Source organism: Macaca thibetana, chromosome 19, assembly GCF_024542745.1.
Source record: "Macaca thibetana thibetana isolate TM-01 chromosome 19, ASM2454274v1, whole genome shotgun sequence".
Classification (NCBI taxonomy): domain Eukaryota; kingdom Metazoa; phylum Chordata; class Mammalia; order Primates; family Cercopithecidae; genus Macaca; species Macaca thibetana.
Genome location: NC_065596.1, coordinates 46797570 through 46816275, shown reverse-complemented (window position 1 = coordinate 46816275; position 18706 = coordinate 46797570). Strand labels below are relative to the sequence as shown.

Genomic DNA, 18706 nt, shown 5'->3' with positions numbered 1-18706 from the left:
AAAAGAATGAGTTCGTGTCCTTTTTAGGGACACGGATGCAGCTGGAAACCATCATTCTCAGCAAACTATTACAAGAACAGAAAACCAAACACTGCATGTTCTCACTCATAGGTGGAAATTGAACAATGAGATCACTTGGACACAGGAAGGGGAACATCGCACACCAGGTCCTATTGTGGGGAGGGGTTGAGGGGAGGGATAGCATTAGGAGATATCCCTTATGTAAATGATGAGTTAATGGGTGTAGCACGCCAACATGGCACATGTATACATATGTAACAAACCTGCACATTGTGCACATGTACCCTAGAACTTAAAGTATAATTTTTAAAAAACTAACTTTAAAGCAATAACAGTTAAAAAAGACAAAAGTGGGACATTATATAATAATAAAAGGACTTGTCCAACAGGAAAATATCACAGTCCTAAATACATATGCACCTAACACTGGAGCTCCCAAATTTATATAACTATTACTACTAGGCCTAAGAAATGAGACAGACAGTAACACAATAATAGTGAGGGACTTCAGTACTCCACTGACAGCACTAGACAGGTCATCAAGACAGAAAGTCAAGACAGATACAATGGATTTAAACTATGCCCTAGAGTAAATAGACTTAAGAGATATTTACAGAATATTCTACCCAACAACCATAGAATATACATTCTATTCATCAGCACAAGGAACTTTCTTCAAGATAGGCCATATGATAGGCCACAAAACAAGTCTCAATAAATTTAAGAAAATTGAAATTATATGAGGTACTATCTCAGACAACAGTAGAATAAAACTGGAAATCAACTCCAAAAGGAACCTTCAAAACCATGCAAACACATGGAAATTAAATGACTTGCTCCTGAACGATCATTGGGCCAAATATGAAATCAAGATAGAAATTTAAAAATTATTTGAACTGAACAATAGTGATGCCTCCTATCAAAACATCTGGAATTATGCAAAGAGTGTGCTAAAGTTCATAGCCTTAAATGCCTACATCAAAAAGACTGAGGGGGCACAAATAGACAATCTAAGGTTGTATGTCTAGAAATTCAAGAAACAAGAACACACCAAACCCAAACCCAGCAGAAGAAAGAAAATAACCAAGATCAGAGCAGAACTAAATGAAGTTGAAACAAAATAATACAAAATATAAATAAAATGTAAAGCTGGCTCTTTGGAAAAATAAATGAAATTGATAGGCCATTGGCAAGATTAACCAAGAAAAGAAAAGAGCCAAATAACCTCAATTAGAAATGAAATGGGAGTTATTACCACCAACGCCACAGAAGTACAAAAGATCATTCAAAGGTTCTATGAACACGTTTATGTGCATACACTAGAAAACCTAGAGGGGATGAACAAATTCCTGGAAATATAAAACCCTCCTAGATTAAATCAGAAAGAATTGGAAACCCTGAAGAGATCAACAAAAAGCAACAGATGGAAAAGATAATATAAAAATTAACAACAAAGCAAATTCCAGGATCGGACAGATTCACAGTTGAATTCTACCAGACATTCAAAGAAGAGTTGGTACCAATTCATTTGACACTATTCCACATGCTAGAAAAAGATGGAATTCTCCCTAAATCATTCTATGACCCAGTATCACCCTAATAACAAATAACAAAGAAAATTACACACCAATATCCCTGATGCAAACAGATGCAGAAATTCTTTTTTTTTTTTTTTTTTTTTTTTTTTTTTTTTTTTTTGGGACGGAGTCTCGCTGTGTCTCCCAGACTGGAGTGCAGTGGTACGATCTCGGCTCACTGCAAGCTCCACCTCCCAGGTTCATGCCATTCTCCTGCCTCAGCCTCCCGAGTAGCTGAGACTACATACAGGCGCCAGCCACCACGCCCGGCTAATTTTTTTTATTTTTAGTAGAGACGGAGTTTCACCGTGTTAGCCAGGATGGTCTCCATCTCCTGACCTCGTGATCCACCCGCCTTGGCCTCCCAAAGTGCTGGGATTACAGGCGTGAGCTACCACGCCCAGCCTAGAAATTCTTAACAAAATACTAGCTAACTGAAGCCAACAGCACATCAAAAACATAATCCACCATGATCAAGTAGGTTTCACATTAGGGATGCAGGAATGGTTCCACATACACAAGTCAATAAATGTGGTACACCACATAAACAGAGTTTAAAACTCACCTAGTCCTCTCAATAGACACTGAAAAGGTACTTGACAACATCCAGCACCGTTTTATGATTAAAACTCTCAGCAAAATTGGCACACAAACCCACAGCCAACATAATACTGAATGAGAAAAAGTTGAAACCATTCACTCTCAGCAGAACAAGACAAGAATAACCGCTCTCACCACTTGAGGGAAAAAAAAAAAAAAAAAAAGGTCCTGAAGGTCATATACCAGAAAACTCTATTATGTTGCTCCTAATGCATATATTTGAGCCCACTTGCTCAATTTCTGAGAACTTATCGGGAAGCTGCTGATCACCTGTTGTAGGTGTTTTCTATCTATTGTGAGACTGTACGTCCCTGGCACTACCTGCAAAAAAGTTATTACTTTAGAGAGACAGTTAACAACCACCTGACTTGACCATCATCTGGTGATGATCACTTGACATTTCTAGTGTGGGGGAATGGAAGGATCTCTCCTACCCTGCTCATGTCTGACCAGCTACCTACTGTAACACTTTCAGTGTTTTGTTTTGTTTTGTTTTGTTTTGTTTGTGGTTTTTTTTTTTTTTTTTTTGCTTTGTTTTTTTGAGACGGAGTCTCACTCTGTCACCCAGGCTGGAGTGCAGTGGCCTAATCTCGGCTCACCGCAACCTCCGCCTTCCAGGTTCACACCATTCTCCTGCCTCAGCCTCCTGAGTAGCTGGGACTACAGACGCCCGTCACCACGCCCGGCTAATTTTTTGTATTTTTAGTAGAGACGGCGTCTCACCCTGTTAGCTAGGATGGGCCCAATATCCTGACCTTGTGATCCGCCCGCCTAGGCCTCCCAAAGTGCTGGGATTACAGGAGTGAACCACTGTGCCCGGCCTCAGATTTCTTATTATCAGATTTTAGGTAGGACAAATAGCTCTTATTTCTGGCTTTTGATTTTTTTTTAACCAAAAGTATCCTCCCAAATGAAACTAATAAGCCTTAACCAAGATTATGGCTTAGCCAAGCATGTATGAGGCATCTCCAAAGAGGTGAAGGAGCACCTCAAAAACTCAAAAATCACACAAACATCAAAACAAATAAGGCTGGTTCCCTCATCCGAAATTAAATCCAGGATGCAGCAGTAAAAGCATAAAATTTTTAACTATTCGATGACAAGGTAAAGTGGCTTTTATTCTTATTTTCTCAGAGAACCTAAGGCAAGCAGTTTGAGCTTACAAAAAAAAAAAAATTAACTTTGTTTTAGGTCAGATTTTTGCTCTGTAATTTAGTCAAAAGAAATTTTAAGGCTAGCCATAACACTATTAGGTGTCATTCTTTGAAATTCAATCCTCTGATCAACCATTTGGAACAAGAGAGCTCTAAAATATTTTTTAGCTTAGAAGTCTCAATTTAAAGAATCCATCTTCTGGCCATGGACAATTAGAATTTCCAGTGGTGTATTGATTCTAAGTGACCCAATCCAACAACTTCTTCAGTGAAAAACCAATCCCAATGATCTTTTCCTCCACCCCAACAAAATAAAATATGTACTCTCAGGAATAAGCTTAGGAAAGCAAAAGACTCTTCTTGTCACAGCCCTATCCAAGCAACAAGACTTGGGATGACACAAGGCCATGATGGATGGGATTTCTTATGACAAGCCCTCCTGGGAGCTTAACACATTTGGAAAAAAAAAGAAAAAATAAAAAACCTCAGGTTCTCAGCCATGTTAAGGCTGGTCACCTAATGTGACTCAAAAATGATTCCTCCCCCTGATGGTGGAGACCAAGAGTGAGTGCTCTGACTTGGTCACAAACCAAGCCCTCAAGGACATATGACAAGGTGACAGAAAACTTTATCCAGTACCTCCCTTTATGAACAACACTGAAGGAAAGCGATAAAGGAAAAGACTATTTCTGGGAGGAAATGGATTAATCAATCAAAATATTCATACCCCAACATCGCAAAAAAGTACACCAGAATTACTACACCAAGACTAGTCCAACACAAATCTTCTCCCAGTAATCAAAATTTGGTGAAGGAAACAGTGATTTTTACCATCCAAATGGAAAGAATGCACAGAGAGAAGCCAGGAAACTTGAGACTAATACATTTTTACCCTTTAGTTGGCTGATTATTTTTCTGCATTTCTGCATGTCCAAATCAAGGTTATGATGGTAAATCAGGTTTTAGTGGTAATACAAGTCATGGGAGAAAGAAAGAAAGTTCAATAAGCAAAGCTGGTCTTGTGTCAGTGAAACCTTGCTGGTAGCAGCCCTCAGAGAAAATCAATGCTAAAGTTTTTATCTTTAAGGTATGAGATTCAGTACATTTTCCCCCGATCCAGATAAGGGAAGACATGCCTGCATTAATAATGATTCTCTATGAGGTAGATTTTTTCCACAAAAGGCAACTGTGCAGGGCCACTTCTATTTGCTGGCCTTCTGATGGACACATCAAAATTTGTCAAAAAAATATATTGTGGGTTAAAATATTTTTATTTTCTTCAACAAAGTGGTGTTTCTAGAGGTGGAATTGGATGTTTTGCAGTTACAGAACTTTAGCCAATTTAAAGGCCTGCTTCACCGTAATGTAGAGCTCCTGTTAGATTTGGATTTGATCAAGTGAAAGGGTTTTGGACATTAGACAGGGTGAGGAGTTGGTCAAATCCAAAGGAAGAATGATTTAAAAAAAAAAAAAAAGCCCATAAATAGCGATTGCACTGTTTACATACTGTTGAACACTCTAAGCATAAGGAGAGGTTAGAATGAAGTAGTAATAAGCCTTATCCTGCAGTTACCAAATTCTGAAACAAAACCCTAAACCAGCTCCTTAGTTGAGCAGGGACCAAGCTGTAGTCTGATCTCCATTGTCACAGGAGCAGGAAACTCACGTTCCTTTTAGGAAGTGAGCAAAGCTCCATGAGGAGGAGTTCCATGAAAAAACAAAACTCAGATCTCAAACAAAAAAAAATTGGAGAGAGAAGGGACCTCAAGAGAAAGTAGTATCCAATTCTCAGAAAGTCACACGATTGGTCAGAACTAAAGCTCTACAGATGGTACTGAGCATGAACAATAGAAGAAGCCCTGCAGGTCAAAGGTTCTAAACTCCATTAAGAGGACCCCTTCATGGTTGGCAAAATGTTAAGCAAATTGAGCGCCTGATTCAAGTGTCTGAATCAATTGAGGTTTATTGGACCAGAGCTTGAGGGCAAACCCTGGAAAAACACAAGTTGTAGAAACCCTCTATGGTTTGTTATGTCTTTGAGGAGGTTTTCAGAAGGCCTGGCATTTATACATGTTCTTAAAAGAGGGAAGACAGGAAGAGACAAGTAGTGGGAAGAATATTTGATCTCATCTTGTCTTTATTCTGTACATAGAAAGAAAAAGCATTATCAGTGTAAAATCTAACAGACGTTAGTTTTAGGAGCTAGACTTAGGTTGCACACCTAAAGTTACAATTGATGTGACCGTGTTTTATGAGAGAATATACATCTTAAGATGAAGAGGAAAAAACCTGCTATGCACTGGGGACCTTTATGTTTGCACCTCATATAATGCTCACAATGAACCTTTAATCAGTTACTATTATCCCTCTATCCCAAAACATCAATGAACTTGTCCTTATCTCAAAGTCCATTAAATGTGGAACCAGGACTCAGACTCACATATTTCTGAATCTAAAACTCATGCTTCCAGGAAAAGAAACTATCAACAGAGTGAACAGGCAACCCAAGAAATGAGAGAAAATATTTAGAAACTATGCGTTTGACAAAGGTATCCAAAAGATATCCAGCATCTATACAAAACTTAAATAAATTTACGAGGAAAAAAACCATTAAAAGTGGGCAAAGGACATGGAGAGACACTTTTTAAAAGAAGCTATACATGTGGCCAACAGCACATGAAAAAGTTCAATATTACTGATCATTAGAGAAATATAAATCAAAACCACAAGACACCATCTCACACCAATCAGAATGGCTAGTATCAAAAAATAAAAGATAACATGCTGGCAAAGTTACAGAGAAAAGAGAATGCTTATACACTGTTGGTGGCAGTGTCAATTAGTTCAACCATTGTGGAAAGCAGTGTGACAATTCCTCAAAGAGCTAAAAACAGAACTACCATTTGACCCTGCAATCTCATTACTGGTTATATACCCACAGGAATATAAATCATTCTACCATAAAGACACATGCACACAAATTTTCATTGCAGCACTATTTGCTACAGAAAAGACATGGAATCAACCTAAATGTCAATCAATGAAACCTGGATATTTTTAAATGTGGTACATATACACCATGGAATACTATGCATCCATAAAAAAAAAAGAATGATATCTTGTCTATTGCAGGAACATAAATGAAGCTAGATGATAATATCCTTAGCAAACTAATGCAGGAACCAGAAAGCAAAATATTGCATGTATAACTGGGCACTAAATAATGAGAACACATAGACACAAAGGGAGCAACACACACCAGGACCTACTTGAGGGTAGAGGGCATGAGGCAAAACAAGAGAAGAAAAAATAATTATTGAGTATTAGGCTTAGTACATAATTGATGATAAAATCTGTACATCAAACCCCCGTGACATGGGCTTACCTACATAACAGAACTACACATGTACCCCTGAAACTAAAATAAGCATTTTTAAAGCCATAAAGAATTTCAAACATCAACAGTTTAATCTCTAATCTGTCTCCAATCAAAATTTTAAGATTTGTTTTAAAAAGAAAACTTTTAATGAGCAGAATTAATTAGCTTCTGTTTTCTAAAATAATAACAAAATAAAACTCGTATTTCACCCTACACAGTTGTACCTACCAGAATTCAAAGAAAGGAAAGTTGGCTGCCTCTAACAGAACCATGCAGACATCAATAAAGAGACAGGGTCTGAAATGGGCCTTAGGACAAAAAACAATTAAGGAGGTTGATTGTCTGAGTCTGACCAGCAGACCCTGACCCAGTGACGGATGAACAAATATACTCAGACACAAATATCCAGTGAAAGAGCGGGCTGGGCTGCCAAGCCACTCACCCATAGCAAGAAAGTTCAGGAAAAGAGTTAGCAGCACTGGCCCCAATCAGCCAGCTAAGTTTGCATTTATTTAGTACAGATTAAATGACAAACGTCTTGAGTAAACACCACTAGAGGGTAATTGACATTACTGAACTCCTGAGTAGAGAGCAATCATGCACCTGCAGATAATCAGGTGTTCTTAAGACCACCTGAGTAAACTCCTCTACAATCATATGTATCTACACCTTTTAAGAGAATTCAGCTGTCTTCAGCCACATCTTTTACTGAAGCTGTGCAACCCACACAGCCTTCCAAGAAGGTTTGTGACTATTTCCTATAACCATCTTTATAATTTTTCCTCTAAAATCTTTCCCACCACCCTGACTGAACTCCCACATATCCCCCTTTTCTGTTTCTTGTATCAGGCTCTGTTGATTGAAGAGCACAGGTGTGTGCAGCAACAGCTCTGTCAGTTGAGACGGTCATTGTTTTATTCCAGCTTTGCATCCTAGAATTAGCAAATCACATGAGACAAACATAATATGCAACATTCTTTTCCAATCAAGGAGTGACCTGTAGTGTTACTTGGCACCTCAGTTCACAGTATGCCATTACTGAGAAACCCCCCTGGGGGTATGCTAATCCTTTCTAGTCAAGCCGTCACATCCTTTGAGGCTGGGAAGGAACTGTCTGCCCAGGTGACAGGGCCAAAGAAAGGCGGATCTAAGATATGAGCCCAATAGAGTGTAGCAGGTACAGGTTGCAGACAAAGCGAGAGCATAAAAACGATCAATACCCTACACGAGTTGCAATGTACAACAGAGAGCATAGCCAGGAACAAATAATCTGGAGTAAGTGGTGTCTGTGTCCAGAGCAGGATTCATTCAGCCTCCTGAGTTGTCTTCTTCAGCATCCCCCAAGTAACGTCCAGGGCTTGTGTCCTCTGCAGAAGCCACATCTTCCTGGGCTGCGGGTCCTGTAGGGTCTTTCCTAGACTGGCTCGAGCTTTTTCTTTTCATCCTTTGATGAGGACATAGTCTCCAGGCTGGTGCTGGTGTACTGGAAATTCTAGCAGTAGTGCCTGTGCTAAGAGATCTTTTATAATATTTGTTAAAGAGCAGGTTAGTGCTTTAAGAAAAACCTTTTGGCCGGGCGCGGTGGCTCACGCCTGTAATCCTAGCACTTTGGGAGGCCGAGGCGGGCGGATCACAAGGTCAGGAGATCGAGACCACGGTGAAACCCCGTCTCTACTAAAAATACAAAAAATTAGCCGGGCGCGGTGGCGGGCGCCTGTAGTCCCAGCTACTCAGGAGGCTGAGGCAGGAGAATGGTGTAAACCCAGGAGGCGGAGCTTGCAGTGAGCCGAGATCGCGCCACTGCACTCCAGCCTGGGCGACAGAGCGAGACTCCGTCTCAAAAAACAAAAAAACAAAAAAAAAAAAAGAAAAAAAGAAAAACCTTTTGTGCTTTATTTTAAGGTCCAGTTTACAGAAAAACTGGATGACACTTCTTTAGCCAATACATTTACACACAGAATTTCTTTTACAATTAACATTTTAAAACTCACTTATACCTTCAAAACAAAAATTATACATTTCTTGCATAAATTCTTTTTTATAACATTTTTCACAATCTTTGACATACCTTAACTTTCTGACTTTGTTTTATAAGATTCCTTACTAAAGGTGCATTCTTATAACTTTCTCGATGTTTCTTTCTCTTCTTCCTACTTTATCTCTCTTTGTCTTACTTTTTGTGTCTCTCTCTGATCTGTCTCTTCTAGTCTTTCTCTTACTCATTCTTTCCCTTTATTTCTCTATGGAGGCAAAACTGCTTTGACTTGCTTTTTACTTAAAGGAATCCTGATTAATACAAGGATCATAACCTAGCAACTGATTGCATTGTCTGTGGCCCAAATACATAATTTTACTTATTAACTGGATATAGGGAGATAGTGTTTTAGTCCTGGTATATGAGCAACAATCCCATTCTAGAAAGCACAGTCCCAGGATCATCGGTCCTATTAACCCTGTAGGGGGGTGTTTGGTGGGAAAAACAGACAACTGAACAGAATAGAGCAGAGCCATGCGATCTAGTCACCTGTGAGAGATGGCTTGTTCTATTTCCTCAATCTCCCTTTTTGCTGTAGGGGTTAAATATCTGGGAGAATCTAGGGCTGTATTGCCCTTTAAGACAGAAAACAGGTTTTGCAACTGATTAAGTAGTTATGCCCAAGACGGGGCAAAGTCAGTTTATATCGCACAGATATTTCTGATAATCATTTGAGGTATGTAAGTTGCTAGTATTTAATTTAACCTTTGGAGGTCTTACTGACGGGGAAGTTAGTATGTACCCCAGATATTTCCAACAGGAGGACATTTGTACTTTTTCAAGTGCTATAATTAAACATCTTAACTTTTTGTTTGTTTGGTTGGTTGGTTGGTTTTTGTTTTTGAGATGGAGTCTTGCTCTCTCACCAGGCTGGAGTGCAGTGGTATGATCTCGGCTCACAGCAACCTCCGCCTCCAGGGTTCAAGTGATTCCCCTGCTTCAGCCACCTGAGTAGCTGGGACTACAGGTGTAGGCCACCATGCCCGGCTAATTTTTGTATTTTAGTAGAGACAGGGTTTCACTATGTTGGCCAGGATGGTCTGGATCTCCTAAACTCGTGATCCGCCTGCCTCAGCCTCCCAAAGTGTTGGGATTACAGCCATGAGCCACCGCGCCTGGCCAACTGTGTATTCTTTATGACGGGCATATAAACTTAAAAGTGCTGGCTCTCTTGGGGCTGCCAGTAATATATCACCCATAAAATGAATAATCTTGCAATTAGCAAATTCTTTTCTACTGGGGGGCACAGCCTGATCTACATGTTACTGATACAAGGTAGGATTATTCAGCATTCCTGAGGAAGCACTTTCCAATGAAATCGGCAAGCTGGCCTTTCATTATTAATAGCTGGTAATGTAAACGCAAATTTTTCTCTGTTCTGTTCTGTGAGAGGAATAGTATAAAAACAGTCTTTTAAGTGAGTAACAATTATAGGCCAATCTTGAGCAATCGCCATGGCGGAAGGGGTCCCATAGGCTGTAGATTAGCATTAATAGCACGGAAGTCATGTAAAAATTTCCATTTGCCAGACTTCTGGGAATGAGGAAATGAGCGAATTCCAAGGGCTGTTAGATGGTTCTATATGACCGGCTTTTACTTGTTCCTCAACTAATTCAAGGGCTCTTTGTAATTTCTCTCCCTTCAGAGGTCACTATTCTACACAATTAAGATTTTGAGAGAGCCACATCAGGGGTAGTGGAGGAAAAACAGTGGCCATAATTATAATTTAAATTTAACGTAAATTTTAACAGAGAATTATAATTTGAGATGTTCCTTGCATACAAGGAACACATGAAATTTTACCGTGGGCTGCCTGTGGAGCCAGAGGGCAGTGACACACGTCCTGGGCAACGGTCGCACTGCGCTTGCATACGCGCCACTTTTTGTCTGCACGGCTCCCTCCTCCCACTGCTGGGCGGAGGCTGCCGGCCTTGGCGGACCCTGTCAGCTTGGACACTAGGAGCTTTTTTCCCCGCTGAGCCTTTCCTAAAGTCCTCCGCCCGCTTGGCTGCGCAGCTTCGCAGCTTCGGCTTCTAATGCCGTTTCTTATCTCTTTATAAACATACACCTGATTGCCTTTTTGATTTTGCATCACTGGGCAGGCTAAAAGCTCCCCTTCCAATGCCGCTTGCTTAAGACAGGGTCCCATAGCTGTAGTGTATGCCTTGTCTTTCTTCTTATTTATTGGAGGAGGGGGCTCAGGCAAAACCTCCCTTTCCTCTTTGTTATTTTGGCCAGGTGATAGTGGGGCTGAGGGACTCAGGGGTGGTAAAGTAGGTGACGGTTCTTTCTCCTAACCCCTTTTTAGGCTCTTCTGTGTATAATGGGACCAGAGTTGCCCTCACTACAGCCCATAGCATTAAAGATTATACTGGGACCCGTTACTCTTGCGCATGAGGTCAGGGGATCAAGACCATCCTGGCTAACAAGGTGAAATCCCGTCTCTACTAAAAATACAAAAAAATTAGCCAGCTGTGGTGGCGGGCGCCTGTAGTCCCAGCTACTCAGGAAACTGAGGCAGGAGAATGGCCTGAACCCAGGAGATGGAGGTTGGAGTGAGCCGAGATCGCGCCACTGCACTCCAGCCTGGGTGAGAGAACAAGACTCTGTCTCAAAAAAAAAAAAAAAAAAAATTTCTTCCCACCTGTTCCCAAAGCTCTCTGTCTAGCTCACCTTCTTTCGGGAACCATGGCTTAAGTGATACAATTTGCAATAGGTCCCTTAATTGAGCCTGCAAAACCGAGGCTCCAGTGGCTTTAAGCAGCTGATTGAATACTTTTAGATACTGCTTCTCTTGTGCTGATAACTGTTGTCCCCTGATAAAACCCTACCCTGAACAATTCCCTCGAACTTGGAGATTCCAAGCGGGCACCGATGACCTACTGACTTACTGACTTATCGACTTACTGGCTTACCAACCGCACAGTCTTCACCTTAGTTTTTGAGGGTTCTGTCACGATTATTTGCAGCTATACCTCAGTCCTGGGCACCAATTTGCCAGGTCCTCACACGGGCACCAACTGTCTGGGTCCAACCCGCAGACCCTGACCCAGGAATGGATGAACAAATACACTCGGACACAAATATCCAGTGAAACAGCAGGCTAGGTGGCCCTGTCACTCACCGATACCGAGATGGGTCCCGTAAAGAGTTAACAGCAGAGGCCCTAATAAGCCCGTGAAGTTCGCATTTATTTAGTACAGATTAAATGACAAAGGTCTTCAGTAAACACCACTAAAAGGTAATTGACATTACTGACCTCCTGGAGAGTAGTTCCCCAGCATAAGATTAAATGTTGGCTTTAGGATCGCCTGAGTAAACAAGCTATTTAGATAAACTCCTCTAGATTCCTGTGTATCTATGCCCTAAGCTTTTAAGATAATTCAGCTGCCTTCAGCCAAACCTTTTACTGAAGCTATGCAAACCCCCAGACTTCCAAGAAGGTTTGTGACTACTTCCTGTAACTATCTTTATAATTTTTCTTCTAAAATATTTCCCACTACCTTGACTAAAGTCCCACAGTTAAGAAGACAGGGAAGGCATTATATAAGCAAGAAAAAATTTGAACAAGTTTGGCCATAAGAAAGTAAAATGTTGGTCAGGTCTTTCAACACAGATAAAAAAAAAAAAAAAAAAAAAAAAAGGGGGGGGAGATTCGGGCCACGCTATGAGGGCACTGAATGGCAGCCTACATAATGGGAACTTCATCCTACAGATAAGAGAAGTCACTGGAAAGCTTTAAGAAGGTCACAAACATGACAAACAGCATTTCCAGGAAGATTACTCTGACCAGTATTAGGCAAGATAAGTTGGGAAATTATCTTCAACTTTGGAAACTTAATAGAAATAATAAAAGATCTATATTTCTTTTTTTTTTTCAAGTTTAATTTTGAAATAATTTCAGACTTTCAAAAATGTTCCAAAAATAGGCAAAGTCCTCATATGCTTTTCATTCAACTTCCCCAAATATTAACATTATAGATATGCACCTAATAATCAAAATCAATAAATGATTATTAACAATGTAAAATGAATGCCTGTACAGACCTTATCCAAATCCCCTCTATCTTCTGACTAATGTCCTCTTTCTGGACCAGGATCCAATCTAGTATCACATATTGCTCTTTATTGTACTGTTCTCTCAGTCTCCTTTAATCTGGAAAAGTTAGGATTTACCTTTAAGACCTTCACATTTTTGAAGAGTATTGGTTACTTATTTTGTAGAATGACCCTCAGTTTGGACTTTTCTAATATCTTCTCATGATTAAACTCAGGTTATACACTTTGTACAAGAATACCACAGGGATGATGCTGCACCTTCTCCATCCATTACATTACATTACAATGCCCTAAGATGTCATTATCTCTGATTACTGGGGATGTTAACTTTGATTACTGGGCTAAAGTTCCTCCACTTCAAAATGACCCTTTTCCTTAAAAGCATTTTTAAACAACCAATACCTGGGCCACACCACACATCAGCCAAATCAGATATACTTGAGGGATGGTACAGGCATTGGTAGGCTTTAAATGCCCTACAAGTGACTCTAATCAGTATCTGGAGTTGGAAACCTATGGCTTAGACAGTGAAGATTAGAATCCTGAAAATCAGCTAGGAGACCATTCCTAGGGCTTCTCTTTAAAAAAAAAAAAAAAAAATCTAATTCTAAACAAAAGCAAATACATCTGGATTTTGGTATGGACATACGGTGGAGAAATAGAGGAAAAAATAGAAATCACCTGATGGGGAAAGAGATGAGTGAGTCGACTGCAGTTCAATTTTTTTTTTTTTTTAAAAAGGCAGAATCAGGTGTGATGACACTTGCTTGTAATTCCAGCATTTTGGGAATGAAAGTGGGCAGATCACTTGAGCCCAGAAGTTTGAGACCAGCCTGGGGTTTCACCAGCCTGGGTAAAACCCCATCTCTACAGAAACAAACAGAAAAAATTAGCTAGGCATGGTTGCACATGCCTGTGATTCCAGCTACTCAGGAGGCTGAGGCAGGAGGATCACTGAGCTCACAAGATTGAGGCTGCAGTCAATTACGATCTCGCCATTGCACTTCAGCCTGGGTATGAGAGTGAGACCCTCTCTCTTTAAATTAAAAAAAAAAAACAGTAAAAATAATGTTCTAAGGTCAGATCTAGTACAAAAACTGCATCTTATTCTGTGATGTTTAGATGCTATAATTAAAATAGAACATGGAGGTGTTTCCATGTGAATACCTGAAAGATTCTATACTTTTTATGCAGCTGCATTATATTCTATTGTGTAGATATAAGCTAACCTGTTTAATTAGCATTGTGCTGGTGAAAGTCTAGGTTGTCCCCAATATTTTGCTGTTAAACAAACAATACAGTGAATAACCCTGAATACGTGTCATTTTTTATGATTGGGACTGTAATAAATTTTTCCCAGTAAAGTTTGGGAGGCAAAAATATATATTTTTTAAATTTTCACATGCATTAAGAAATTTTACTCTACAAGGTTTGTACATATTTTTATGTTCCAAGAAAAGTAGGGGAGGGTAATATCACCTCAGTTGCTCTCACACAAAGGTCCTGAGTGACAGGAAGTTTAGGGACACAGGCACAGGGCCATATCCCTGGTGCCCACACAAGGCAGGGGCATCTGGATCCTGGGAAGCTCCAGGAAAGGTGAAGGTACCCTCTAGAAGACACCTTGCTAAGGATCAGAAAGGGGCCAAGAAAGTCAAGAGATTACAGCAGGTCTTAAACTAAGGGAAAGTTCAAGTGGAGGGCATTCAGGTTCAAGGAGCAAGCTGAGGTGAGAAAGTGGTAGAGACTGATGGAAGGAGAAGGTAAAAAGCTCCAGGGAAGCTAGGGGAGGCACATCAGGGCTCTCCACTCCTCCTCAGCATTGAACTTTGTAGTGGTCATGCTGGTGGGGCTCTGTGAGCTCTAGAATGTTCAGCACTATCTGGGGACTCTACCCACTCAAGGCCAGCAGGACTCCCTCCCCCAGCTCTGACAACCAGCAATGTCTCCAGACTTTGCCAAATGCTTTTCCCAATGAAAAAACTGCCCCTGGCAGAAGCATTAATCTACACTAATCTATAAAAGCAAATCACCACTAAAATCCATCACCTTTTGGTAGAAGAATTACAAGTGTGAGGTGGTAAAATGGAGGTCTTCAATATCTACTGAAATGACTTTTACTTAATCAGCAATTTGATGTCCCAGAAGGCATGTTTAGAGGTGATGTCACAGGGCTGCCTGTACCTCACAGCAGAAAGGGTGTAGGTTTTCCAAGGGTCTGTAACCATGAACTGGAAATGTCTGTAACTGTGAAAGGGAATGACACCCACTGGGTTACTTTAAAAAGTGGGATGTAGGGAATTCTGTAGATATTGGGAGAAAAAATACACAACGTAAACCCAAACCCCATTCTGATTCTCTCACCATCTTAGGGCCATCTTGGCTATCTATGAATGGTAGCATAGGGATTTTTGTATATTTTCAAAATTGTATACTGTTGGATCATTTTAAAAATATGAACAAATCCCAAACTGGACCAAGTAACTGGACACTGCTGGAGTCTTACTTTTGGCCAGGAGAGCTGACAACATCCCGTTCCCCCTGGCCTGGACACTGTCTGGCTCAGGGGCCTAAATGCTCTCTTATTATGGAGAAAGAAGATGTTTTGAACATTCTCAACATTCACCTATCCACCTCTCACACCCATCAACCTCTCAAACCTCTTGCCCACTCATGGATTTCATTCTTAATTTACTGAGCTCTATTTATGTCCCTCATCCATTCCAATATGTGGTGGGTCCAGGTGGTGGCTTCTGCCCATGATTTTGTAAAAAAAAAAAAAAAAAAAAAAAAGACTCTCAAAATGACTTTCCCTGACACCTCCTTAAACTGACCTCTACCTGCAGCCCCATGATCATTACCAGCAGCATTTGGACACTTTTTCAGTAGTCAGATGCTTTCCATCTCTCATTAGGAAATGTGACTCTCTCCACCCTGTATAAAGATTTCCCAGTAGAAGTGAACACAGAGATACTGCCTGTGTGATCCCAAAGGAAATGGTTTCTATAAGAACATGTGAAAGCTGCAATTATAGAAAAGATCACTTAAAACATACATTATGTAGATGATTCTCACCATTCCTTTAAGAGATACATTGTAAAACATGACATTAATAATTATTCTAGAAGAATAAAGCATGTATACTGTTTTCTTAATTTTTAATAAGGTGGTTCCTCCCATGTGCCTAGGCTGGGCCTCTGAACAAAATTCTCCATCTTCAGTGGCAATGCCTGAGAGGATGACATGGACTTAGGCCTGATATGCAGCCATTCCTGTCTACCCTGCCCCTGCTGCACGACAGTACCAGCCCAGGACCCAAGTCTCCTGCTGAAGAGCTGAGAGAGAAAATGGAATATCCAAAGCCTCTAACCTTTTTCCAGTCAACTGCAATGGGTGCCAGTACAGTCCATTTGCACCTGAGGACACCCACCTGCTGGTCTTTGGCTTCTAAGAGTCGGACCTCCCTGGCTTCTCTGGGTCCCAGCTGCTTTCATTCTGCTGAGCCCTGCTCTTTCCCATGGGGGTCACTCCCCTGCCAGGCATGTCCTCCAGCTCCAGCTGACAGGTCAGCCAACCCAGAACCAAGAGAATGAACAAAGATTTCAATATCTAGTATGTCCAGCAGAGATGCAACTTGTACAAAAAATAAAGAAGTAGAGATGCACACAGCTCCCCTGACAACATTGTGTCCCAAAGCAATGTCTTCTGTGACCCTCTTTAAGGAGCTCACTGTCCCTCATCACATGGGCAAGTGCATCCAGGGTCTCTCAATTCCTCAACGGGAGATAACACACATTTTAACAGAGTACCTCAGCAAAGGAAGTGGTGATAATTTACCTACTTTGATAAAGTTCCTGAAAAGATCCCTAGACAGCAAAATTTCCTGCTGAAAGAACACAGAAAAGGCTTTTCTGTGTTCACAACACAGAAATGGACCTCCTTGCTTTTCAAAAAAGTACCCTTGAAATAGCCAAAACAATTTTGCCAAAACAAATTGTAGAACTTGAACTTTCTTATTTGAAATCTCACAAAACATTACAACTATTAAAAACAGAAGCTGCTGGCATAAGAATACAAATAGGGACCAAAGGGATAGAATCGAGAGTCCAGAAATAAATCCTCACCCTTATAGTTCATTGCTCTTGCATAAGGGTGTCAAGATAATTTAATGGAGGAACAATCATCCTCTTAAATAACGGTGCGGAAACAACTAGATAACCACACGCAAAACAATAAACTTAGAGAACTATGCTTCCAACCATATCAAACAATTATCTAAAAATAGATCAGTGAGTTAATTATAAGATCTATAACCATAAAAACATATTAGAAAGAGACATAGGAGGTGCTTCCTGTGGCCGACATCATCTGGAGATTTGCTTTCCTTTTCTCCAAAAGGGGAGGAAGTTGAATCTGAGTGGCCCACGAAGGGAAGAGGGGAAGCCCAGGGGTACAGGAGGCCTCTGGGTGAATGCAGAGGCTAACATGGGGTTCGGAGCAACCTTGACCGTTGGCCTGACCATCTTTGTGCTGTCTGTCATCACTATCATCACCTGCTTCACCTGCTCCTGCTGCTGCCTATACAAGACCTGCCACTGACCACGTCCGGTTGTCACCACCATCACATCCACCACTGTGGTGCACACCCCTTATCCTCAGCCTCCAAGTGTGCCGCCCAGCTACCCTGGAGCAAGCTACCAGGGCTACCACACCATGCTGCCTCAGCCAGGGATGCCAGCAGCACCCTACCCAATGCAGTACCCACCACCTTACCCAGCCCAGCCCATGGGCCTGCCAGCCTACCATGAGACCCTGGCTGGAGGAGCAACCGCGCCCTACCCGGCCAGCCAGCCTCCTTACAACCCGGCCTACATGGATGCCCCGAAGGTGGCCCTCTGAGCATCTCCCGGCCTCTGTGGCTGCCACTTGGTTATGTTGTGTGTGAGTGGTGTTCAGGCACGGTTCCTTATGGCCCAGGTGTGCTGTGTGTGTGCTGCCTGTATATGTGGGTTCCTCTGATGCCGAGGAGGTGGGGAATGATCCTTGCCAGAGTGGGCTGGGACCAGACTTTGTTCTCTTCCTCACCTGAAATTATGCTTCCTAAAATCTCAAGCCAAACTCAAAGAATGGGGTGGTGGGGGCACCCTGTGAGGTGGCCCCTGAGAGGTGGGGGTTTCTCCAGGGCACATCTGGAGTTCTTCTCCAGCTTACCCTAGGGTGACCAAGTATGGCCTGTCACACCAGGATGGTGCAGCTTTCTGTATGATGCAGATGTGTCCCGGTTTCGGCAGCGTAGCCAGTTGCTTCTCAAGGTGATGCAGGCAAAGCTTGGGATCTGACCAAGTTGGGCTTTGATCCTTTAGGCAGATGTCCCATTGCTCCCTGGAGCCTGTGTCATGCCTGTTGGGGGTCAGGTAGTCCCCTGATGCCAGAACACCTCAGGCAGAGCCCTACTCACCTGATAGCTGTCTGCCTGGACTGTCCCCTGTCCCTGCATCTTCCCTGGGACCACCCGGAGGGCCACATCCACACAAAGCCTAGCTGCCCACAGGGAGCTCTGCTGCCCTTGCTGGCCCTGCCCTTCCCACAGGTGAGCAGGGCTCCTGTCCACCAGCACACTCAGGTCTCTTGCCTGCAGTGTTTTCATTTCATTTTAACCAAACATTTTGCCTGTTTTCTGTTTTAAAACATGATAGTTGATATGAGACTGAAATCCCAGGGTTGTGGAGGGAAATTGGTTCAGAGGAGACGGACAACCTGGCAACTGTGAGTCCCTGCTTCCCCTGACACCAACCTCATGCAATATGCAACTCCTGTACCCCAGTCCAGGGTGTTCTGGCAGCAGGGACACCTGGGCCAAGGGGCCATCTGGACCAAAGGT

At 41.8% G+C, this 18706-nt stretch overlaps 1 long non-coding RNA gene and 1 pseudogene across 2 annotated transcripts in view; one reads left to right on the top strand and one right to left on the bottom strand.

Annotated features, from left to right (window-relative positions):
- Positions 1-378: 378 nt before the first annotated feature.
- LOC126941812 (uncharacterized) overlaps positions 379-18706 on the bottom strand; it is a 215212-nt gene continuing 196884 nt past the window's right edge. Inside the window, exon 3 of the long non-coding RNA XR_007721433.1 lies at positions 379-8250. This is a non-coding gene — a long non-coding RNA (uncharacterized LOC126941812). The remainder of the gene's footprint in view (positions 8251-18706) is intronic.
- LOC126941801 (protein shisa-5-like) lies at positions 16929-18139 on the top strand (annotated as a pseudogene). Its single transcript, XR_007721430.1, has one exon. The product of XR_007721430.1 is annotated as a protein shisa-5-like (transcript).